The following is a 26195-nucleotide window of genomic DNA, read 5'->3' as shown; positions in this document are numbered from 1 at the left end:
CGTTCCTTTCATTAGCGCTTTTACTCTAGGTTACTGTAGAACACACCATCGAAAGGAATATAGGGGAAAAGGAAACGCATATGTTTTGCTTCAAGCAAGAAAACTGTAGCAGAAACCTTTGGTAATGAAAAAGGATAACCCACACTCGGCGGGACTCAAACCCGCAATCCCCGGTTAAGAAGACCGATGCCTTATCCGGTAGGCCAAGAGAGCAAATGTGCGATTGATGCACTGGCGTTCCTTTCATTAGCGCTTTTACTTTAGGTTACAGTAGAACACACCATCGAAATTAATATAGGAGAAAGTGAAATGCACATGCTTTGGTTCAAGCAAGAAAACTGTAGCAGAAACCCTTTGTTAATGAAAAAGGATAACCCACCCTCGGCGGGACTCTAACCCGCAATGCCCGGTTTAGAAGACCGATGCCTTATCCGTTAGGCCACGAAGGCCATGTGCGGGCGATGCACTGGCGTTCCTTTTGTTAGCACGTTTACTCTAGGTTACTGTAGAACGCACCATCGAAAGGAATATAGGGGAAAAGGAAACGCATATGGTTTGCTTTAGGCAAGAAAACTGTGGGAGAAACCCTTTGTTAGTAAAAAAGAATAACCCACCCTCGGCGGGACTCTAACCCGCAATGCCCGGTTTAGAAGACCGATGCCTTATCCGTTAGGCCACGAAGGCCATGTGCGGGCGATGCACTGGCGTTCCTTTCATTAGCGATTTTACTCTAGGTTGCAGTAGAACACACTACGAAAGGAATATAGGATAAAAGAAAACGCATTTGTTTTGCTGCAAGCAAGATAACTGTAGCAGAAACCCTTTGTTAATGAAAAAGAATATCCCACCCTCGGCGGGACTCGACCCCGCCATCCCCAGTTTAGGAGACCGATGCCTTATCCGTTAGGCCACGAGGGCGATGTGCGAGCGATGCACTGGCGTTCCTTTCGTTAGCACCTTTACTCTAGGTTACTGTAGAACCCACCATCGAAAGGAATATAGGGGAAAAGGAAACGCATATGGTTTGCTTTAAGCAAGAAAACTGTAGAAGAAATCCTTGGTAATGAAAAAGGATAACCCACCCTCGGCGGGACTTGAACCCGCAATCCCACGTTTAGAAGACCGATGCCTTGTTTGTTAGGCCACGAGGGTGATGTGCAAGCGATGCACTAGCGTTTTTTTCATTAGCGCGTTTACTCTAGGTTACAGTAAAACACGCCATCGAAAGGAATATAAGAGAAAAGGAGCGCATATGCTTTGCTTCAAACAAGAAAACTGTAGCAGAGACCCTTTGTTAATGAAAAACAATAACCCATCCTTGGCGGGACTCGAACCCGCAATCCCCGGTTTAGGAAACCGATGCCTTATCCGTTAGGCCACGAGAGCGATGTGCGAGTGATGCACTGGCGTTCCTTTCATTAGCACTTTTACTCTAGGTTGCAATAGAACACATCATACAAAGAAATATCGGGGAAATGGAAACGCATATTCTTTGCTTCAAGCAAAAAAAGTGTAGCACGAACCCTTTGTTAATGAAAAAGAATAACTCACCGTTGGTGGGACTCGAACCCGCAATCCCCGGTTTAGGAGACCGATGCCTTATCCGCTAGGCCACGAGGGTGATGAGCGAGCGATGCACTGGCGTTTCTTTCATTAGCACTTTTACTCTAGGTTACTGTAGAACACACCATCGAAAGGAATATAGGGGAAAAGGAAACGCATATGTTTTGCTGCAAGCAAGAAAACTGTAGCAGAAACCCTTGGTAATGAAAAAGGATAACCCACCCTCGGCCGGACACGAATCCGCAATCCCGGTATAGAAGACCGATGCCTTATCCGTTAGGCCACGAGGGCGATGTGCGAGCGATGCACTGGCGTTCCTTTCATTAGCGCTTTTACTCTACGTTGCAGTAGAACTCATCATCGAAAGGAATATAGGGGGAAAGAAGCGCATATGCTTTGCTTTAAGCAAAAAAACTGTAGCAGAAACCCTTGGTAATGAAGAAGGATAACCCACCCTTTGCGGGACTCGAACCCGCAATGCCCAGTTTAGAAGACCGATGCCTTATCCGTTAGGCCACGAGGGCGATGTGCGAGCGATGCACTGGCGTTCCTTTCATTAGCGCTTTTACTCTAGGTTGCAGTAGAACTCATCATCGAAAGGAATATAGGGGGAAAGAAGCGCATATGCTTTGCTTTAAGCAAAAAAAACTGTAGCAGAAACCCTTGGTAATGAAAAAGGATAACCCACCCTCGGCGGGACTCGAACCCGCAATGCCCAGTTTAGAAGACTGATGCCTTATCCGAGAGGCCACGAGAGCGATGTGCGAGTGATGCACTGGCGTTCCTTTCATTAGCGCTTTTACTCTAGGTTGCAATAGAACACAACATCGAAAGGAATATAGGGGAAAAGAAGCGCATATGCTTTGCTTCAAGCAAGAAAACTTTAGCAGAAACCTGTTCTGTGAATGAAAAAAAGAACCTACCCTCGGTGGGACTCGAACTCGAAATCCCCGGTTTAGGAGACCGATGCCTTATCCGTAAGGCCACAAGGGCGATGTGCGGGCGATGCACTGGCGTTCCTTTCATTAGCGCCTTTACTCTAGGTTGCAGTCGAACACACCATCGAAAGGAATATAGGGGAAAAGGAAACACATATGCTCTGCTTCAAGCAAGAAAACTGTGGCAGAAACTCTTGGTATTGAAAAAGGATAACCCACCTTCACCGGGACTCGAACCCGCAAACCTCGGTTTAGAAGACCGATGCCTTAACCGTTAGGCCACGAAGGCGATGTGCGAGCGATGCACTGGCGTTCCTTTCATTAGCGCTTTTAATTTAGGTTACAGTAGAACGCACCATCGAAAGGAATATAGGGGAAAAGGAACTAATATGCTTTCCTTCAAGCAAGAAAACTGTAGCACAAATGCTTTGTTAATGAAAAAGGATGACCCACCCTCGGCAGGACACGTAACCCGCAATGCCCGGTTTAGAAGATCGATGCCTTATTTGTTAGGCCACAAGAGCGATGTGCGACCGATGCACTGGCGTTGCTTTCATTAGCGCTTTTACTCTAGGTTACAGTAAAACACACCATCGAAAGGAATATAGGGGAAAAGGAACCAATATGCTTTCCTTCAAGCAAGAAAACTGTAGCACAAACCCTTGGTAATGAAAAAGGATAACCCACCCTCGGCGGCACTCGCACCCGCAATCCACGGTTTAGAAGACGATGCCTTATCCGTTAGGCCACGAAGGCGATGTGGTTGATTGATATGTGGGGTTTAACGTCCCAAAACCACTATTTGATTATGAGAGACGCCGTAGTGGAGGGCTGCGGAAATTTAGACCACCCGGGGTTCTTTAACGTGCACCCAAATCTGAGCACACGGGCCTACAACATTTCCGCCTCCCTCGGAAACGCAGCCGCCGCAGGTGGGATTAGAACCCGCGCCCTGCGGAATGAGGGCAATGTGCGAGCGATGCACTAGCGTTCTTTTCATTAGCGCGTTTACTCTAGGTTACAGTAGAACACACCATCGAAAGGAATATAGGGGAAAAGGAAACGCATATTCTTTGCTTCACGCAGGAAAACTGTAGCACAAACCCTTTGTTAATGAAAAAGAATAATCTACCCTTGGCGGGACTCCAACCCGCAATTCTCGGTTTAGGAGACCGATGCCTTCTCCGCTAGGCCACGAGGGTGATGTGCGGGCGATGCACTGGCGTTCCTTTCATTAGCGATTTTACTCTAGGTTGCAGTAGAACACACTACGAAAGGAATATAGGGGAAAAGAAAACGCATTTGCTTTGCTTTAAGCAAGAAAACTGTAGCAGAAACCCTTGGTAATGAAAAAGAATAACCCACCCTCGGCCGGACTCTAATCCGCAATCCCGGTATAGAAGACCGATGCCTTATCCGTTAGGCCACGAGGGCGATGTGCGAGCGATGCACTGGCGTTCCTTTCATTAGCACGTTTACTCTAGGTTACAGTAGAACACAACATCGAAAGGAATATAGGGGAAAAGAAGGGCATATGCTTTGCTTCAAGCAAGAAAACTTTAGCAGAAACCTTTTCTGTGAATGAAAAAAAAAGAACCTAACCTCGGCGGGACTCGAACTCGAAATCCCCGGTTTAGGAGACCGATGCCTTATCCGTTAGGCCACGAGGGCAATGGGCGAGCGATGCACTGGCGTTCCTTTCATTAGCGCTTTTACTTTAGGTTACAATAGAACACACCACCGAAAGAAATACAGGAGAAAGGGAAATGCACATGCTTTGGTTCAAGCAAGAAAACTGTAGCACAAACCCTTTGGTAATGAAAAAGGATATCCCAACCTCGGCGAGACTCGAACCCGCAGTCTCCGGTTTAGGGGACTGATGCCTTATCCGTTAGGCCACGTGGGCGATACCGGGCGGTGCACTGGCGTTCCTTTCATTAGCGCTTTTACTCTAGGTTACTGTAGAACACACCATCGAAAGGAATATAGGGGAAAAGGAAACGCATATGTTTTGCTTCAAGCAAGAAAACTGTAGCAGAAACCTTTGGTAATGAAAAAGGATAACCCACACTCGGCGGGACTCAAACCCGCAATCCCCGGTTAAGAAGACCGATGCCTTATCCGGTAGGCCAAGAGAGCAAATGTGCGATTGATGCACTGGCGTTCCTTTCATTAGCGCTTTTACTTTAGGTTACAGTAGAACACACCATCGAAATTAATATAGGAGAAAGTGAAATGCACATGCTTTGGTTCAAGCAAGAAAACTGTAGCAGAAACCCTTTGTTAATGAAAAAGGATAACCCACCCTCGGCGGGACTCTAACCCGCAATGCCCGGTTTAGAAGACCGATGCCTTATCCGTTAGGCCACGAAGGCCATGTGCGGGCGATGCACTGGCGTTCCTTTTGTTAGCACGTTTACTCTAGGTTACTGTAGAACGCACCATCGAAAGGAATATAGGGGAAAAGGAAACGCATATGGTTTGCTTTAGGCAAGAAAACTGTAGCAGAAATCCTTGGTAATGAAAAAGGAAAACCCACCATATGCCGGACTCGTATCCGCAATCCCGGTTTAGAAGACTGATGCCTTATCCGAGAGGCCACGAGAGCGATGTGCGAGTGATGCACTGGCGTTCCTTTCATTAGCGCTTTTACTCTAGGTTGCAATAGAACACAACATCGAGAGAAATATAGGGGAAAAGAAGCGCTTATGCTTTGCTTCAAGCAAGAAAACTTTAGCAGAAACCTTTTCTGTGAATGAAAAAAAGAACCTACCCTCGGCGGGACTCGAACTCGAAATCCCCGGTTTAGGAGACCGATGCCTTATCGTTAGGCCACGAGGGCGATGTGCGGGCGATGCACTGGCGTTCCTTTCATTAGCGCGTTTACTCTAGGTTACAGTAAAACACGCCATCGAAAGAAATATAGGAGAAAAGGAAACGCATTTGCTTTGCTTCAAGCAAGAAAACTGTAGCAGAAACCTTTGGTAATGAAAAAGGATAACCCACCCTCGGCGGGTCTCGAACCCGCAATCCCCCGTTTAGAAGACCGATGCCTTATTCGTTAGGCCACAAGAGCGGTGTGCGACCGATGCACTGGCGTTCCTTTCATTAGCGCTTTTACTCTAGGTTACAGTAAAACACACCATCGAAAGGAATATAGGGGAAAAGGAAATGCATATGCTTTGGTTCAAGCAAGAAAACTGTGGGAGAAACCCTTTGTTAGTAAAAAAGAATAACCCACCCTCGGCGCATATGCTTTGCTTCAAACAAGAAAACTGTAGCAGAGACCCTTTGTTAATGAAAAAGAATAACCCATCCTTGGCGGGACTCGAACCCGCAATCCCCGGTTTAGGAAACCGATGCCTTATCTGTTAGGCCACGAGAGCGATGTGCGAGTGATGCACTGGCGTTCCTTTCATTAGCGCTTTTACTCTAGGTTGCAATAGAACACATCATACAAAGAAATATCGGGGAAATGGAAACGCATATTCTTTGCTTCAAGCAAAAAAAGTGTAGCACGAACCCTTTGTTAATGAAAAAGAATAACTCACCGTTGGTGGGACTCGAACCCGCAATGCCCAGTTTAGAAGACCGATGCCTTATCCGTTAGGCCACGAGGGCGATGTGCGAGCGATGCACTGGCGTTCCTTTCATTAGCGCTTTTACTCTAGGTTGCAGTAGAACTCATCATCGAAAGGAATATAGGGGAAAAGAAGCGCATATGCTTTGCTTTAAGCAAAAAAACTGTAGCAGAAACCCTTGGTAATGAAAAAGGATAACCCACCCTCGGCGGGACTCGAACCCGCAATGCCCGGTTTAGAAGACTGATGCCTTATCCGAGAGGCCACGAGAGCGATGTGCGAGTGATGCACTGGCGTTCCTTTCATTAGCGCTTTTACTCTAGGCTGCAATAGAACACAACATCGAAAGGAATATAGGGGAAAAGAAGCGCATATGCTTTGCTTCAAGCAAGAAAACTTTAGCAGAAACCTTTTCTGTGAATGAAAAAAAGAACCTACCCTCGGTGGGACTCGAACTCGAAATCCCCGGTTTAGGAGACCGATGCCTTATCCGTAAGGCCACAAGGGCGATGTGCGGGCGATGCACTGGCGTTCCTTTCATTAGCGCCTTTACTCTAGGTTGCAGTCGAACACACCATCGAAAGGAATATAGGGGAAAAGGAAACACATATGCTCTGATTCAAGCAAGAAAACTGTGGCAGAAACTCTTCGTATTGAAAAAGGATAACCCACCTTCACCGGGACTCGAACCCGCAAACCTCGGTTTAGAAGACCGATGCCTTAACCGTTAGGCCACGAAGGCGATGTGCGAGCGATGCACTGGCGTTCCTTTCATTAGCGCTTTTAATTTAGGTTACAGTAGAACGCACCATCGAAAGGAATATAGGGGAAAAGGAACTAATATGCTTTCCTTCAAGCAAGAAAACTGTAGCACAAATGCTTTGTTAATGAAAAAGGATGACCCACCCTCGGCAGGACACGTAACCCGCAATGCCCGGTTTAGAAGATCGATGCCTTATTTGTTAGGCCACAAGAGCGATGTGCGACCGATGCACTGGCGTTGCTTTCATTAGCGCTTTTACTCTAGGTTACAGTAAAACACACCATCGAAAGGAATATAGGGGAAAAGGAACCAATATGCTTTCCTTCAAGCAAGAAAACTGTAGCACAAACCCTTGGTAATGAAAAAGGATAACCCACCCTCGGCGGCACTCGCACCCGCAATCCACGGTTTAGAAGACGATGCCTTATCCGTTAGGCCACGAAGGCGATGTGGTTGATTGATATGTGGGGTTTAACGTCCCAAAACCACTATTTGATTATGAGAGACGCCGTAGTGGAGGGCTGCGGAAATTTAGACCACCCGGGGTTCTTTAACGTGCACCCAAATCTGAGCACACGGGCCTACAACATTTCCGCCTCCCTCGGAAACGCAGCCGCCGCAGGTGGGATTAGAACCCGCGCCCTGCGGAATGAGGGCAATGTGCGAGCGATGCACTAGCGTTCTTTTCATTAGCGCGTTTACTCTAGGTTACAGTAGAACACACCATCGAAAGGAATATAGGGGAAAAGGAAACGCATATTCTTTGCTTCACGCAGGAAAACTGTAGCACAAACCCTTTGTTAATGAAAAAGAATAATCTACCCTTGGCGGGACTCCAACCCGCAATTCTCGGTTTAGGAGACCGATGCCTTCTCCGCTAGGCCACGAGGGTGATGTGCGGGCGATGCACTGGCGTTCCTTTCATTAGCGATTTTACTCTAGGTTGCAGTAGAACACACTACGAAAGGAATATAGGGGAAAAGAAAACGCATTTGCTTTGCTTTAAGCAAGAAAACTGTAGCAGAAACCCTTGGTAATGAAAAAGAATAACCCACCCTCGGCCGGACTCTAATCCGCAATCCCGGTATAGAAGACCGATGCCTTATCCGTTAGGCCACGAGGGCGATGTGCGAGCGATGCACTGGCGTTCCTTTCATTAGCACGTTTACTCTAGGTTACAGTAGAACACAACATCGAAAGGAATATAGGGGAAAAGAAGGGCATATGCTTTGCTTCAAGCAAGAAAACTTTAGCAGAAACCTTTTCTGTGAATGAAAAAAAAAGAACCTAACCTCGGCGGGACTCGAACTCGAAATCCCCGGTTTAGGAGACCGATGCCTTATCCGTTAGGCCACGAGGGCAATGGGCGAGCGATGCACTGGCGTTCCTTTCATTAGCGCTTTTACTTTAGGTTACAATAGAACACACCACCGAAAGAAATACAGGAGAAAGGGAAATGCACATGCTTTGGTTCAAGCAAGAAAACTGTAGCACAAACCCTTTGGTAATGAAAAAGGATATCCCAACCTCGGCGAGACTCGAACCCGCAGTCTCCGGTTTAGGGGACTGATGCCTTATCCGTTAGGCCACGTGGGCGATACCGGGCGGTGCACTGGCGTTCCTTTCATTAGCGCTTTTACTCTAGGTTACTGTAGAACACACCATCGAAAGGAATATAGGGGAAAAGGAAACGCATATGTTTTGCTTCAAGCAAGAAAACTGTAGCAGAAACCTTTGGTAATGAAAAAGGATAACCCACACTCGGCGGGACTCAAACCCGCAATCCCCGGTTAAGAAGACCGATGCCTTATCCGGTAGGCCAAGAGAGCAAATGTGCGATTGATGCACTGGCGTTCCTTTCATTAGCGCTTTTACTTTAGGTTACAGTAGAACACACCATCGAAATTAATATAGGAGAAAGTGAAATGCACATGCTTTGGTTCAAGCAAGAAAACTGTAGCAGAAACCCTTTGTTAATGAAAAAGGATAACCCACCCTCGGCGGGACTCTAACCCGCAATGCCCGGTTTAGAAGACCGATGCCTTATCCGTTAGGCCACGAAGGCCATGTGCGGGCGATGCACTGGCGTTCCTTTTGTTAGCACGTTTACTCTAGGTTACTGTAGAACGCACCATCGAAAGGAATATAGGGGAAAAGGAAACGCATATGGTTTGCTTTAGGCAAGAAAACTGTAGCAGAAATCCTTGGTAATGAAAAAGGAAAACCCACCATATGCCGGACTCGTATCCGCAATCCCGGTTTAGAAGACTGATGCCTTATCCGAGAGGCCACGAGAGCGATGTGCGAGTGATGCACTGGCGTTCCTTTCATTAGCGCTTTTACTCTAGGTTGCAATAGAACACAACATCGAGAGAAATATAGGGGAAAAGAAGCGCTTATGCTTTGCTTCAAGCAAGAAAACTTTAGCAGAAACCTTTTCTGTGAATGAAAAAAAGAACCTACCCTCGGCGGGACTCGAACTCGAAATCCCCGGTTTAGGAGACCGATGCCTTATCGTTAGGCCACGAGGGCGATGTGCGGGCGATGCACTGGCGTTCCTTTCATTAGCGCGTTTACTCTAGGTTACAGTAAAACACGCCATCGAAAGAAATATAGGAGAAAAGGAAACGCATTTGCTTTGCTTCAAGCAAGAAAACTGTAGCAGAAACCTTTGGTAATGAAAAAGGATAACCCACCCTCGGCGGGTCTCGAACCCGCAATCCCCCGTTTAGAAGACCGATGCCTTATTCGTTAGGCCACAAGAGCGGTGTGCGACCGATGCACTGGCGTTCCTTTCATTAGCGCTTTTACTCTAGGTTACAGTAAAACACACCATCGAAAGGAATATAGGGGAAAAGGAAATGCATATGCTTTGGTTCAAGCAAGAAAACTGTGGGAGAAACCCTTTGTTAGTAAAAAAGAATAACCCACCCTCGGCGCATATGCTTTGCTTCAAACAAGAAAACTGTAGCAGAGACCCTTTGTTAATGAAAAAGAATAACCCATCCTTGGCGGGACTCGAACCCGCAATCCCCGGTTTAGGAAACCGATGCCTTATCTGTTAGGCCACGAGAGCGATGTGCGAGTGATGCACTGGCGTTCCTTTCATTAGCGCTTTTACTCTAGGTTGCAATAGAACACATCATACAAAGAAATATCGGGGAAATGGAAACGCATATTCTTTGCTTCAAGCAAAAAAAGTGTAGCACGAACCCTTTGTTAATGAAAAAGAATAACTCACCGTTGGTGGGACTCGAACCCGCAATGCCCAGTTTAGAAGACCGATGCCTTATCCGTTAGGCCACGAGGGCGATGTGCGAGCGATGCACTGGCGTTCCTTTCATTAGCGCTTTTACTCTAGGTTGCAGTAGAACTCATCATCGAAAGGAATATAGGGGAAAAGAAGCGCATATGCTTTGCTTTAAGCAAAAAAACTGTAGCAGAAACCCTTGGTAATGAAAAAGGATAACCCACCCTCGGCGGGACTCGAACCCGCAATGCCCGGTTTAGAAGACTGATGCCTTATCCGAGAGGCCACGAGAGCGATGTGCGAGTGATGCACTGGCGTTCCTTTCATTAGCGCTTTTACTCTAGGCTGCAATAGAACACAACATCGAAAGGAATATAGGGGAAAAGAAGCGCATATGCTTTGCTTCAAGCAAGAAAACTGTGGCAGAAACTCTTCGTATTGAAAAAGGATAACCCACCTTCACCGGGACTCGAACCCGCAAACCTCGGTTTAGAAGACCGATGCCTTAACCGTTAGGCCACGAAGGCGATGTGCGAGCGATGCACTGGCGTTCCTTTCATTAGCGCTTTTAATTTAGGTTACAGTAGAACGCACCATCGAAAGGAATATAGGGGAAAGGGAAATGCACGTGCTTTGGTTCAAGCAAGAAAACTGTAGCAGAAACTCTTCGTATTGAAAAAGGATAACCCACCTTCACCGGGACTCGAACCCGCAAACCTCGGTTTAGAAGACCGATGCCTTAACCGTTAGGCCACGAAGGCGATGTGCGAGCGATGCACTGGCGTTCCTTTCATTAGCGCTTTTAATTTAGGTTACAGTAGAACGCACCATCGAAAGGAATATAGGGGAAAAGGAACTAATATGCTTTCCTTCAAGCAAGAAAACTGTAGCACAAATGCTTTGTTAATGAAAAAGGATGACCCACCCTCGGCAGGACACGTAACCCGCAATGCCCGGTTTAGAAGATCGATGCCTTATTTGTTAGGCCACAAGAGCGATGTGCGACCGATGCACTGGCGTTGCTTTCATTAGCGCTTTTACTCTAGGTTACAGTAAAACACACCATCGAAAGGAATATAGGGGAAAAGGAACCAATATGCTTTCCTTCAAGCAAGAAAACTGTAGCACAAACCCTTGGTAATGAAAAAGGATAACCCACCCTCGGCGGCACTCGCACCCGCAATCCACGGTTTAGAAGACGATGCCTTATCCGTTAGGCCACGAAGGCGATGTGGTTGATTGATATGTGGGGTTTAACGTCCCAAAACCACTATTTGATTATGAGAGACGCCGTAGTGGAGGGCTGCGGAAATTTAGACCACCCGGGGTTCTTTAACGTGCACCCAAATCTGAGCACACGGGCCTACAACATTTCCGCCTCCCTCGGAAACGCAGCCGCCGCAGGTGGGATTAGAACCCGCGCCCTGCGGAATGAGGGCAATGTGCGAGCGATGCACTAGCGTTCTTTTCATAAGCGCGTTTACTCTAGGTTACAGTAGAACACACCATCGAAAGGAATATAGGGGAAAAGGAAACGCATATTCTTTGCTTCACGCAGGAAAACTGTAGCACAAACCCTTTGTTAATGAAAAAGAATAATCCACCCTTGGCGGGACTCCAACCCGCAATTCTCGGTTTAGGAGACCGATGCCTTCTCCGTTAGGCCACGAGGGCGATGTGCGGGCGATGCACTGGCGTTCCTTTCATTAGCGATTTTACTCTAGGTTGCAGTAGAACACACTACGAAAGGAATATAGGGGAAAAGAAAACGCATTTGCTTTGCTTTAAGCAAGAAAACTGTAGCAGAAACCCTTGGTAATGAAAAAGGATAACCCACCCTCGGCCGGACTCTAATCCGCAATCCCGGTATAGAAGACCGATGCCTTATCCGTTAGGCCACGAGGGCGATGTGCGAGCGATGCACTGGCGTTCCTTTCATTAGCGCTTTTACTCTAGGTTGCAGTAGAACTCATCATCGAAAGGAATATAGGGGGAAAGAAGCGCATATGCTTTGCTTTAAGCAAAAAAACTGTAGCAGAAACCCTTGGTAATGAAGAAGGATAACCCACCCTCGGCGGGACTCGAACCCGCAATGCGCAGTTTAGAAGACCGATGCCTTATCCGTTAGGCCACGAGGGCGATGTGCGAGCGATGCACTGGCGTTCCTTTCATTAGCGCTTTTACTCTAGGTTGCAGTAGAACTCATCATCGAAAGGAATATAGGGGGAAAGAAGCGCATATGCTTTGCTTTAAGCAAAAAAACTGTAGCAGAAACCCTTGGTAATGAAAAAGGATAACCCACCCTCGGCGGGACTCAAACCCGCAATGCCCGGTTTAGAAGACCGATGCCTTATCCGTTAGCCCACGAGGGCGATGTGCGAGCGATGCACTGGCGTTCCTTTTATTAGCGCTTTTACTTTAGGTTACAGTAGAACACACCATCGAAATTAATATAGAAGAAAGGGAAATGCACGTGCTTTGGTTCAAGCAAGAAAACTGTAGCAGAAACCCTTTGTTAATGAAAAAGGATAACCCACCCTCGGCGGGACTCGAACCCGCAATCCCACATTTAGAAGACCGATGCCTTATTTGTTAGGCCACGAGGGCGATAGCGGGCGGTGAACTGGCGTTCCTTTCATTAGCGCTTTTACTCTAGGTTGCAGTAGAACACAACATCGAAAGGAATATTGGGGAAAAGGAAACGCATACGCTTTGCTTCAAGCAAGAAAACTGTAGCACAAACCCTTGGTAATGAAAAAGGATAACCCACCCTCGGCGGCACTCGCACCCGCAATGCCCGGTTTAGAAGACCGATGCCTTATCCGTTAGCCCACGAGGGCGATGTGCGAGCGATGCACTGGCGTTCCTTTTATTAGCGCTTTTACTTTAGGTTACAGTAGAACACACCATCAAAATTAATATAGGAGAAAGGGAAATGCACGTGCTTTGGTTCAAGCAAGAAAACTGTAGCAGAAATCCTTTGTTAATTAAAAAGGATAACCCACCCTCGGCGGGACTCGAACCCGCAATCCCACGTTTAGAAGACCGATGCCTTATTTGTTAGGCCACGAGGGCGATGTGCAAGCGATGCAATAATGTTCTTTTCATTAGCGCGTTTACTCTAGGTTACAGTAAAACAAACCATCGAAAGGAATATAAGAGAAAAGGAGCGCATATGCTTTGCTTCAAACAAGAAAACTGTAGCAGAGACCCTTTGTTAATGAAAAAGATTAACCCACCCTTGGCGGGACTCGAACCCGCAATCCCCGGTATAGGAGACCGATGCCTTATCCGTTAGGCCACGAGAGCGATGTGCGAGTGATGCACTGGCGTTCCTTTCATTAGCGCTTTTACTCTAGGTTGCAATAGAACACATCATACAAAGAAATATAGAGGAAATGGAAGCGCATATTCTTTGCTTCAAGCAAGAAAAGTGTAGCAGAAACCCCTTTTGTTAATGAAAAAGGATCACCCACCCCCGGCAGGACTAGAACCCGCAGTCACCGGTTTAGGAGACCGATGCCTTATCCGTTAGGCCACGTGGGCGATAGCGGGCGGTGCACTGGCGTTCCTTTCAATAGCGCTTTTACTCTAGGTTGCAGTAGAACACAACATCGAAAGGAATATTGGGGAAAAGGAAACGCACATGCTTTGGTTCAAGCAAGAAAACTGTAGCAGAAACCCTTTGTTAATGAAAAAGGATAACCCACCCTCGGCGGGACTCGACCCCGCCATCCCCGGTTTAGGAGACTGATGCCTTATCCGTTAGGCCACGAGGGCGATGTGCGAGCGATGCACTGGCGTTCATTTCTTTAGCGCTTTTACTCTAGGTTGCAGTAGAACACATTTTCTAAAGGAACATAGGTGAAAAGGAAACGCATATGCTTTGCTTCAAGCAAGAAAACTGTAGCAGAAACCCTTTGTTAAAGAAAAACAATATCCCACCTTTGGCGGGACTCGAACCCGCAATCCCCGGTTTAGGAGACCGATGCCTTATCCGTAAGGCCACGAGGGCGATGTGCGAGTGATGTACTGGCGTTCATTTCTTTAGCGCTTTTACTCTAGGTTGCAGTAGAACACATCTTCTAAAGAAACATAGGTGAAAAGGAAACGCATATGCTTTGCTTCAAGCAAGAAAAGTGTAGCAGAAACCCCTTTTGTCAATGAAAAAGGATCACCCACCCTCGGCAGGACTTGAACCCGCCATCCCCGGTTAAGAAGACTGATGTCTTATCCGTTAGTCCATGAGAGCAATGTGCGATCGATGAACTGGCGTTCGGTTCATTAGCGCTTTTACTTTAGGTTACAGTAGAACGCACCATCGAAATTAATATAGGAGAAAGGGAAATGTACATGCTTTGGTTCAAGCAAGAAAACTGTAGCAGAAATCCTTTGTTAATGAAAAAGAATATCCCAACCTCGGCGGGACTCGACCCCGCCATCCACGGTTTAGGAGACTGATGCCTTATCCGTTAGGCCACGAGGGCGATGTGCGAGCGATGCACTGGCGTTCCTTTCGTTAGCACGTTTACTCTAGGTTACTGTAGAACCCACCATCGAAAGGAATATAGGGGAAAAGGAAACGCATATGCTTTGCTTCATGCAAGAAAACTGTAGCACAAACCCTTGGTAATGAAAAAGGATAACCCACCCTCGGAGGCACTCGCACCCGAAATCCACGGTTTAGAAGACCGATGCCTTATCCGTTACGCCACGAAGGCGATGTGATTGATTGATATGTGGGGTTTAACGTCCCAAAACCACTATTTGATTATGAGAGACGCCGTAGTGGAGGGCTGCGGAAATTTAGACCACCCGGGGTTCTTTAACGTGCACCCAAATCTGAGCACACGGGCCTACAACATTTCCGCCTCCCTCGGAAAGGCAGCCGCCGCAGGCAGGATTAGAACCCGCGGCCTGCGGGATGAGGGCAATGTGCGAGCGATGCACTAGCGTTCTTTCATTAGCGCGTTTACTCTAGGTTACAGTAGAACCCATCCTCTAAATGAATATAGGGGAAAAGGAAACGCATATGATTTGCTTCAAGCAAGAAATCTGTAGCGCAAACCCTTTGGTATTGAAAAAGGATATACCAACCTCAGCGGGACTCGAACCCGCAGTCCCCGATTTAGGAGACCGAAGCCTTATCCGTTAGGCCACGTGGGCGATAGTGGGCCGTGTACTGGCGTTCCTTTCATTAGCGCTTTTACTCTAGGTTGCAGTAGAACACACCATCGAAAGGAATATAGGGGAAAAGGAAACGCATATTCTTTGCTTCACGCAGGAAAACTGTAGCACAAACCCTTTGTTAATGAAAAAGAATAACCCACCCTTGGCGGGACTCGAACCCGCAATTCCTGGTTTAGGAGACCGATGCCTTCTCCGTTAGGCCACGAGGGCGATGTGCGGGCGATGACCTGGCGTTCCTTTCATTAGCGATTTTACTCTAGGTTGCAGTAGAACACACCATCGAAAGGAATATAGGGGAAAAGAAAACGCATTTGTTTTGCTGCAAGCAAGATAACTGTAGCAGAAACCCTTTGTTAATGAAAAAGAATATCCCACCCTCGGCGGGACTCGACCCCGCCATCCCCAGTTTAGGAGACCGATGCCTTATCCGTTAGGCCACGAGAGCGATGTGCGAGCGATGCACTGGCGTTCCTTTCGTTAGCACCTTTACTCTAGGTTACTGTAGAACCCACCATCGAAAGAAATACAGGAGAAAGGGAAATGCACATGCTTTGGTTCAAGCAAGAAAACTGTAGCACAAACGCTTTGGTAATGAAAAAGGATATCCCAACCTCGGCGAGACTCGAACCCGCAGTCACCGGTTTAGGGGACTGATGCCTTATCCGTTAGGCCACGTGGGCGATACCGGGCGGTGCACTGGCGTTCCTTTCATTAGCGCTTTTACTCTAGGTTACTGTAGAACACACCATCGAAAGGAATATAGGGGAAAAGGAAACGCATATGTTTTGCTTCAAGCAAGAAAACTGTAGCAGAAACCTTTGGTAATGAAAAAGGATAACCCACACTCGGCGGGACTCAAACCCGCAATCCCCGGTTAAGAAGACCGATGCCTTATCCGGTAGGCCAAGAGAGCAAATGTGCGATTGATGCACTGGCGTTCCTTTCATTAGCGCTTTTACTTTAGGTTACAGTAGAACACACCATCGAAATTAATATAGGAGAAAGTGAAATGCACATGCTTTGGTTCAAGCAAGAAAACTGTAGCAGAAACCCTTTGTTAATGAAAAAGGATAACCCACCCTCGGCGGGACTCTAACCCGCAATGCCCGGTTTAGAAGACCGATGCCTTATCCGTTAGGCCACGAAGGCCATGTGCGGGCGATGCACTGGCGTTCCTTTTGTTAGCACGTTTACTCTAGGTTACTGTAGAACGCACCATCGAAAGGAATATAGGGGAAAAGGAAACGCATATGGTTTGCTTTAGGCAAGAAAACTGTGGGAGAAACCCTTTGTTAGTAAAAAAGAATAACCCACCCTCGGCGGGACTCTAACCCGCAATGCCCGGTTTAGAAGACCGATGCCTTATCCGTTAGGCCACGAAGGCCATGTGCGGGCGATGCACTGGCGTTCCTTTCATTAGCGATTTTACTCTAGGTTGCAGTATAACACACTACGAAAGGAATATAGGATAAAAGAAAACGCATTTGTTTTGCTGCAAGCAAGATAACTGTAGCAGAAACCCTTTGTTAATGAAAAAGAATATCCCACCCTCGGCGGGACTCGACCCCGCCATCCCCAGTTTAGGAGACCGATGCCTTATCCGTTAGGCCACGAGGGCGATGTGCGAGCGATGCACTGGCGTTCCTTTCGTTAGCACCTTTACTCTAGGTTACTGTAGAACCCACCATCGAAAGGAATATAGGGGAAAAGGAAACGCATATGGTTTGCTTTAAGCAAGAAAACTGTAGAAGAAATCCTTGGTAATGAAAAAGGATAACCCACCCTCGGCGGGACTTGAACCCGCAATCCCACGTTTAGAAGACCGATGCCTTGTTTGTTAGGCCACGAGGGCGATGTGCAAGCGATGCACTAGCGTTTTTTTCATTAGCGCGTTTACTCTAGGTTACAGTAAAACACGCCATCGAAAGGAATATAAGAGAAAAGGAGCGCATATGCTTTGGTTCAAGCAAGAAAACTGTAGCAGAAACCCTTTGTTAATGAAAAAGGATAACCCACCCTCGGCGGGACTCGAACCCGCAATCCCACATTTAGAAGACCGATGCCTTATTTGTTAGGCCACGAGGGCGATAGCGGGCGGTGAACTGGCGTTCCTTTCATTAGCGCTTTTACTCTAGGTTGCAGTAGAACACAACATCGAAAGGAATATTGGGGAAAAGGAAACGCATACGCTTTGCTTCAAGCAAGAAAACTGTAGCACAAACCCTTGGTAATGAAAAAGGATAACCCACCCTCGGCGGCACTCGCACCCGCAATGCCCGGTTTAGAAGACCGATGCCTTATCCGTTAGCCCACGAGGGCGATGTGCGAGCGATGCACTGGCGTTCCTTTTATTAGCGCTTTTACTTTAGGTTACAGTAGAACACACCATCAAAATTAATATAGGAGAAAGGGAAATGCACGTGCTTTGGTTCAAGCAAGAAAACTGTAGCAGAAATCCTTTGTTAATTAAAAAGGATAACCCACCCTCGGCGGGACTCGAACCCGCAATCCCACGTTTAGAAGACCGATGCCTTATTTGTTAGGCCACGAGGGCGATGTGCAAGCGATGCAATAATGTTCTTTTCATTAGCGCGTTTACTCTAGGTTACAGTAAAACACGCCATCGAAAGGAATATAAGAGAAAAGGAGCGCATATGCTTTGGTTCAAGCAAGAAAACTGTAGCAGAAACCCTTTGTTAATGAAAAAGAATAACCCACCCTTGGCGGGACTCGAACCCGCAATCCCCGGTATAGGAGACCGATGCCTTATCCGTTAGGCCACGAGAGCGATGTGCGAGTGATGCACTGGCGTTCCTTTCATTAGCGCTTTTACTCTAGGTTGCAATAGAACACATCATACAAAGAAATATAGAGGAAATGGAAGCGCATATTCTTTGCTTCAAGCAAGAAAAGTGTAGCAGAAACCCCTTTTGTTAATGAAAAAGGATCACCCACCCCCGGCAGGACTAGAACCCGCAGTCACCGGTTTAGGAGACCGATGCCTTATCCGTTAGGCCACGTGGGCGATAGCGGGCGGTGCACTGGCGTTCCTTTCAATAGCGCTTTTACTCTAGGTTGCAGTAGAACACAACATCGAAAGGAATATTGGGGAAAAGGAAACGCACATGCTTTGGTTCAAGCAAGAAAACTGTAGCAGAAACCCTTTGTTAATGAAAAAGGATAACCCACCCTCGGCGGGACTCGACCCCGCCATCCCCGGTTTAGGAGACTGATGCCTTATCCGTTAGGCCACGAGGGCGATGTGCGAGCGATGCACTGGCGTTCATTTCTTTAGCGCTTTTACTCTAGGTTGCAGTAGAACACATTTTCTAAAGGAACATAGGTGAAAAGGAAACGCATATGCTTTGCTTCAAGCAAGAAAACTGTAGCAGAAACCCTTTGTTAAAGAAAAACAATATCCCACCTTTGGCGGGACTCGAACCCGCAATCCCCGGTTTAGGAGACCGATGCCTTATCCGTAAGGCCACGAGGGCGATGTGCGAGTGATGTACTGGCGTTCATTTCTTTAGCGCTTTTACTCTAGGTTGCAGTAGAACACATCTTCTAAAGAAACATAGGTGAAAAGGAAACGCATATGCTTTGCTTCAAGCAAGAAAAGTGTAGCAGAAACCCCTTTTGTCAATGAAAAAGGATCACCCACCCTCGGCAGGACTTGAACCCGCCATCCCCGGTTAAGAAGACTGATGTCTTATCCGTTAGTCCATGAGAGCAATGTGCGATCGATGAACTGGCGTTCGGTTCATTAGCGCTTTTACTTTAGGTTACAGTAGAACGCACCATCGAAATTAATATAGGAGAAAGGGAAATGTACATGCTTTGGTTCAAGCAAGAAAACTGTAGCAGAAATCCTTTGTTAATGAAAAAGAATATCCCAACCTCGGCGGGACTCGACCCCGCCATCCACGGTTTAGGAGACTGATGCCTTATCCGTTAGGCCACGAGGGCGATGTGCGAGCGATGCACTGGCGTTCCTTTCGTTAGCACGTTTACTCTAGGTTACTGTAGAACCCACCATCGAAAGGAATATAGGGGAAAAGGAAACGCATATGCTTTGCTTCATGCAAGAAAACTGTAGCACAAACCCTTGGTAATGAAAAAGGATAACCCACCCTCGGAGGCACTCGCACCCGAAATCCACGGTTTAGAAGACCGATGCCTTATCCGTTACGCCACGAAGGCGATGTGATTGATTGATATGTGGGGTTTAACGTCCCAAAACCACTATTTGATTATGAGAGACGCCGTAGTGGAGGGCTGCGGAAATTTAGACCACCCGGGGTTCTTTAACGTGCACCCAAATCTGAGCACACGGGCCTACAACATTTCCGCCTCCCTCGGAAAGGCAGCCGCCGCAGGCAGGATTAGAACCCGCGGCCTGCGGGATGAGGGCAATGTGCGAGCGATGCACTAGCGTTCTTTCATTAGCGCGTTTACTCTAGGTTACAGTAGAACCCATCCTCTAAATGAATATAGGGGAAAAGGAAACGCATATGATTTGCTTCAAGCAAGAAATCTGTAGCGCAAACCCTTTGGTATTGAAAAAGGATATACCAACCTCAGCGGGACTCGAACCCGCAGTCCCCGATTTAGGAGACCGAAGCCTTATCCGTTAGGCCACGTGGGCGATAGTGGGCCGTGTACTGGCGTTCCTTTCATTAGCGCTTTTACTCTAGGTTGCAGTAGAACACACCATCGAAAGGAATATAGGGGAAAAGGAAACGCATATTCTTTGCTTCACGCAGGAAAACTGTAGCACAAACCCTTTGTTAATGAAAAAGAATAACCCACCCTTGGCGGGACTCGAACCCGCAATTCCTGGTTTAGGAGACCGATGCCTTCTCCGTTAGGCCACGAGGGCGATGTGCGGGCGATGACCTGGCGTTCCTTTCATTAGCGATTTTACTCTAGGTTGCAGTAGAACACACCATCGAAAGGAATATAGGGGAAAAGAAAACGCATTTGTTTTGCTGCAAGCAAGATAACTGTAGCAGAAACCCTTTGTTAATGAAAAAGAATATCCCACCCTCGGCGGGACTCGACCCCGCCATCCCCAGTTTAGGAGACCGATGCCTTATCCGTTAGGCCACGAGAGCGATGTGCGAGCGATGCACTGGCGTTCCTTTCGTTAGCACCTTTACTCTAGGTTACTGTAGAACCCACCATCGAAAGAAATACAGGAGAAAGGGAAATGCACATGCTTTGGTTCAAGCAAGAAAACTGTAGCACAAACGCTTTGGTAATGAAAAAGGATATCCCAACCTCGGCGAGACTCGAACCCGCAGTCACCGGTTTAGGGGACTGATGCCTTATCCGTTAGGCCACGTGGGCGATACCGGGCGGTGCACTGGCGTTCCTTTCATTAGCGCTTTTACTCTAGGTTACTGTAGAACACACCATCGAAAGGAATATAGGGGAAAAGGAAACGCATATGTTTTGCTTCAAGCAAGAAAACTGTAGCAGAAACCTTTGGTAATGAAAAAGGATAACCCACACTCGGCGGGACTCAAACCCGCAATCCCCGGTTAAGAAGACCGATGCCTTATCCGGTAGGCCAAGAGAGCAAATGTGCGATTGATGCACTGGCGTTCCTTTCATTAGCGCTTTTACTTTAGGTTACAGTAGAACACACCATCGAAATTAATATAGGAGAAAGTGAAATGCACATGCTTTGGTTCAAGCAAGAAAACTGTAGCAGAAACCCTTTGTTAATGAAAAAGGATAACCCACCCTCGGCGGGACTCTAACCCGCAATGCCCGGTTTAGAAGACCGATGCCTTATCCGTTAGGCCACGAAGGCCATGTGCGGGCGATGCACTGGCGTTCCTTTTGTTAGCACGTTTACTCTAGGTTACTGTAGAACGCACCATCGAAAGGAATATAGGGGAAAAGGAAACGCATATGGTTTGCTTTAGGCAAGAAAACTGTGGGAGAAACCCTTTGTTAGTAAAAAAGAATAACCCACCCTCGGCGGGACTCTAACCCGCAATGCCCGGTTTAGAAGACCGATGCCTTATCCGTTAGGCCACGAAGGCCATGTGCGGGCGATGCACTGGCGTTCCTTTCATTAGCGATTTTACTCTAGGTTGCAGTATAACACACTACGAAAGGAATATAGGATAAAAGAAAACGCATTTGTTTTGCTGCAAGCAAGATAACTGTAGCAGAAACCCTTTGTTAATGAAAAAGAATATCCCACCCTCGGCGGGACTCGACCCCGCCATCCCCAGTTTAGGAGACCGATGCCTTATCCGTTAGGCCACGAGGGCGATGTGCGAGCGATGCACTGGCGTTCCTTTCGTTAGCACCTTTACTCTAGGTTACTGTAGAACCCACCATCGAAAGGAATATAGGGGAAAAGGAAACGCATATGGTTTGCTTTAAGCAAGAAAACTGTAGAAGAAATCCTTGGTAATGAAAAAGGATAACCCACCCTCGGCGGGACTTGAACCCGCAATCCCACGTTTAGAAGACCGATGCCTTGTTTGTTAGGCCACGAGGGCGATGTGCAAGCGATGCACTAGCGTTTTTTTCATTAGCGCGTTTACTCTAGGTTACAGTAAAACACGCCATCGAAAGGAATATAAGAGAAAAGGAGCGCATATGCTTTGCTTCAAACAAGAAAACTGTAGCAGAGACCCTTTGTTAATGAAAAACAATAACCCATCCTTGGCGGGACTCGAACCCGCAATCCCCGGTTTAGGAAACCGATGCCTTATCCGTTAGGCCACGAGAGCGATGTGCGAGTGATGCACTGGCGTTCCTTTCATTAGCACTTTTACTCTAGGTTGCAATAGAACACATCATACAAAGAAATATCGGGGAAATGGAAACGCATATTCTTTGCTTCAAGCAAAAAAAGTGTAGCACGAACCCTTTGTTAATGAAAAAGAATAACTCACCGTTGGTGGGACTCGAACCCGCAATCCCCGGTTTAGGAGACCGATGCCTTATCCGCTAGGCCACGAGGGTGATGAGCGAGCGATGCACTGGCGTTTCTTTCATTAGCACTTTTACTCTAGGTTACTGTAGAACACACCATCGAAAGGAATATAGGGGAAAAGGAAACGCATATGTTTTGCTGCAAGCAAGAAAACTGTAGCAGAAACCCTTGGTAATGAAAAAGGATAACCCACCCTCGGCCGGACACGAATCCGCAATCCCGGTATAGAAGACCGATGCCTTATCCGTTAGGCCACGAGGGCGATGTGCGAGCGATGCACTGGCGTTCCTTTCATTAGCGCTTTTACTCTACGTTGCAGTAGAACTCATCATCGAAAGGAATATAGGGGGAAAGAAGCGCATATGCTTTGCTTTAAGCAAAAAAACTGTAGCAGAAACCCTTGGTAATGAAGAAGGATAACCCACCCTTTGCGGGACTCGAACCCGCAATGCCCAGTTTAGAAGACCGATGCCTTATCCGTTAGGCCACGAGGGCGATGTGCGAGCGATGCACTGGCGTTCCTTTCATTAGCGCCTTTACTCTAGGTTGCAGTCGAACACACCATCGAAAGGAATATAGGGGAAAAGGAAACACATATGCTCTGCTTCAAGCAAGAAAACTGTGGCAGAAACTCTTGGTATTGAAAAAGGATAACCCACCTTCACCGGGACTCGAACCCGCAAACCTCGGTTTAGAAGACCGATGCCTTAACCGTTAGGCCACGAAGGCGATGTGCGAGCGATGCACTGGCGTTCCTTTCATTAGCGCTTTTAATTTAGGTTACAGTAGAACGCACCATCGAAAGGAATATAGGGGAAAAGGAACTAATATGCTTTCCTTCAAGCAAGAAAACTGTAGCACAAATGCTTTGTTAATGAAAAAGGATGACCCACCCTCGGCAGGACACGTAACCCGCAATGCCCGGTTTAGAAGATCGATGCCTTATTTGTTAGGCCACAAGAGCGATGTGCGACCGATGCACTGGCGTTGCTTTCATTAGCGCTTTTACTCTAGGTTACAGTAAAACACACCATCGAAAGGAATATAGGGGAAAAGGAACCAATATGCTTTCCTTCAAGCAAGAAAACTGTAGCACAAACCCTTGGTAATGAAAAAGGATAACCCACCCTCGGCGGCACTCGCACCCGCAATCCACGGTTTAGAAGACGATGCCTTATCCGTTAGGCCACGAAGGCGATGTGGTTGATTGATATGTGGGGTTTAACGTCCCAAAACCACTATTTGATTATGAGAGACGCCGTAGTGGAGGGCTGCGGAAATTTAGACCACCCGGGGTTCTTTAACGTGCACCCAAATCTGAGCACACGGGCCTACAACATTTCCGCCTCCCTCGGAAACGCAGCCGCCGCAGGTGGGATTAGAACCCGCGCCCTGCGGAATGAGGGCAATGTGCGAGCGATGCACTAGCGTTCTTTTCATTAGCGCGTTTACTCTAGGTTACAGTAGAACACACCATCGAAAGGAATATAGGGGAAAAGGAAACGCATATTCTTTGCTTCACGCAGGAAAACTGTAGCACAAACCCTTTGTTAATGAAAAAGAATAATCTACCCTTGGCGGGACTCCAACCCGCAATTCTCGGTTTAGGAGACCGATGCCTTCTCCGCTAGGCCACGAGGGCGATGTGCGGGCGATGCACTGGCGTTCCTTTCATTAGCGATTTTACTCTAGGTTGCAGTAGAACACACTACGAAAGGAATATAGGGGAAAAGAAAACGCATTTGCTTTGCTTTAAGCAAGAAAACTGTAGCAGAAACCCTTGGTAATGAAAAAGAATAACCCACCCTCGGCCGGACTCTAATCCGCAATCCCGGTATAGAAGACCGATGCCTTATCCGTTAGGCCACGAGGGCGATGTGCGAGCGATGCACTGGCGTTCCTTTCATTAGCACGTTTACTCTAGGTTACAGTAGAACACAACATCGAAAGGAATATAGGGGAAAAGAAGGGCATATGCTTTGCTTCAAGCAAGAAAACTTTAGCAGAAACCTTTTCTGTGAATGAAAAAAAAAGAACCTAACCTCGGCGGGACTCGAACTCGAAATCCCCGGTTTAGGAGACCGATGCCTTATCCGTTAGGCCACGAGGGCAATGGGCGAGCGATGCACTGGCGTTCCTTTCATTAGCGCTTTTACTTTAGGTTACAATAGAACACACCACCGAAAGAAATACAGGAGAAAGGGAAATGCACATGCTTTGGTTCAAGCAAGAAAACTGTAGCACAAACCCTTTGGTAATGAAAAAGGATATCCCAACCTCGGCGAGACTCGAACCCGCAGTCTCCGGTTTAGGGGACTGATGCCTTATCCGTTAGGCCACGTGGGCGATACCGGGCGGTGCACTGGCGTTCCTTTCATTAGCGCTTTTACTCTAGGTTACTGTAGAACAGACCATCGAAAGGAATATAGGGGAAAAGGAAACGCATATGTTTTGCTTCAAGCAAGAAAACTGTAGCAGAAACCTTTGGTAATGAAAAAGGATAACCCACACTCGGCGGGACTCAAACCCGCAATCCCCGGTTAAGAAGACCGATGCCTTATCCGGTAGGCCAAGAGAGCAAATGTGCGATTGATGCACTGGCGTTCCTTTCATTAGCGCTTTTACTTTAGGTTACAGTAGAACACACCATCGAAATTAATATAGGAGAAAGTGAAATGCACATGCTTTGGTTCAAGCAAGAAAACTGTAGCAGAAACCCTTTGTTAATGAAAAAGGATAACCCACCCTCGGCGGGACTCTAACCCGCAATGCCCGGTTTAGAAGACCGATGCCTTATCCGTTAGGCCACGAAGGCCATGTGCGGGCGATGCACTGGCGTTCCTTTTGTTAGCACGTTTACTCTAGGTTACTGTAGAACGCACCATCGAAAGGAATATAGGGGAAAAGGAAACGCATATGGTTTGCTTTAGGCAAGAAAACTGTAGCAGAAATCCTTGGTAAAGAAAAAGGAAAACCCACCATATGCCGGACTCGTATCCGCAATCCCGGTTTAGAAGACTGATGCCTTATCCGAGAGGCCACGAGAGCGATGTGCGAGTGATGCACTGGCGTTCCTTTCATTAGCGCTTTTACTCTAGGTTGCAATAGAACACAACATCGAGAGAAATATAGGGGAAAAGAAGCGCTTATGCTTTGCTTCAAGCAAGAAAACTTTAGCAGAAACCTTTTCTGTGAATGAAAAAAAGAACCTACCCTCGGCGGGACTCGAACTCGAAATCCCCGGTTTAGGAGACCGATGCCTTATCGTTAGGCCACGAGGGCGATGTGCGGGCGATGCACTGGCGTTCCTTTCATTAGCGCGTTTACTCTAGGTTACAGTAAAACACGCCATCGAAAGAAATATAGGAGAAAAGGAAACGCATTTGCTTTGCTTCAAGCAAGAAAACTGTAGCAGAAACCTTTGGTAATGAAAAAGGATAACCCACCCTCGGCGGGTCTCGAACCCGCAATCCCCCGTTTAGAAGACCGATGCCTTATTCGTTAGGCCACAAGAGCGGTGTGCGACCGATGCACTGGCGTTCCTTTCATTAGCGCTTTTACTCTAGGTTACAGTAAAACACACCATCGAAAGGAATATAGGGGAAAAGAAAATGCATATGCTTTGGTTCAAGCAAGAAAACTGTGGGAGAAACCCTTTGTTAGTAAAAAAGAATAACCCACCCTCGGCGCATATGCTTTGCTTCAAACAAGAAAACTGTAGCAGAGACCCTTTGTTAATGAAAAAGAATAACCCATCCTTGGCGGGACTCGAACCCGCAATCCCCGGTTTAGGAAACCGATGCCTTATCTGTTAGGCCACGAGAGCGATGTGCGAGTGATGCACTGGCGTTCCTTTCATTAGCGCTTTTACTCTAGGTTGCAATAGAACACATCATACAAAGAAATATCGGGGAAATGGAAACGCATATTCTTTGCTTCAAGCAAAAAA

General features: G+C 47.2%; 5 non-coding genes across 5 annotated transcripts; all 5 read right to left on the bottom strand.

Moving 5' to 3' along the window:
* Positions 1-2717: 2717 nt before the first annotated feature.
* TRNAR-UCU (transfer RNA arginine (anticodon UCU)) lies at positions 2718-2790 on the bottom strand. Its single transcript has one exon. It is a non-coding gene; the product is annotated as a tRNA-Arg (tRNA).
* Positions 2791-6751: 3961 nt separating this feature from the next.
* On the bottom strand, positions 6752-6824 carry TRNAR-UCU (transfer RNA arginine (anticodon UCU)). Its single transcript has one exon. It is a non-coding gene; the product is annotated as a tRNA-Arg (tRNA).
* A 3725-nt stretch (positions 6825-10549) lies between these two features.
* Positions 10550-10622, bottom strand: TRNAR-UCU (transfer RNA arginine (anticodon UCU)). Its single transcript has one exon. It is a non-coding gene; the product is annotated as a tRNA-Arg (tRNA).
* Positions 10623-10783: 161 nt separating this feature from the next.
* On the bottom strand, positions 10784-10856 carry TRNAR-UCU (transfer RNA arginine (anticodon UCU)). Its single transcript has one exon. It is a non-coding gene; the product is annotated as a tRNA-Arg (tRNA).
* A 12046-nt stretch (positions 10857-22902) lies between these two features.
* On the bottom strand, positions 22903-22975 carry TRNAR-UCU (transfer RNA arginine (anticodon UCU)). The gene has a single exon. It is a non-coding gene; the product is annotated as a tRNA-Arg (tRNA).
* Between the last annotated feature and the right edge of the window lie 3220 nt (positions 22976-26195).

This window comes from Rhipicephalus microplus, chromosome 2 (genome assembly GCF_043290135.1).
Source record: "Rhipicephalus microplus isolate Deutch F79 chromosome 2, USDA_Rmic, whole genome shotgun sequence".
Taxonomy (NCBI): Eukaryota; Metazoa; Arthropoda; class Arachnida; order Ixodida; family Ixodidae; genus Rhipicephalus; species Rhipicephalus microplus.
The sequence above is the reverse complement of the archived record's forward strand: the minus strand, read 5'-3'. Positions and strand labels throughout refer to the sequence as shown.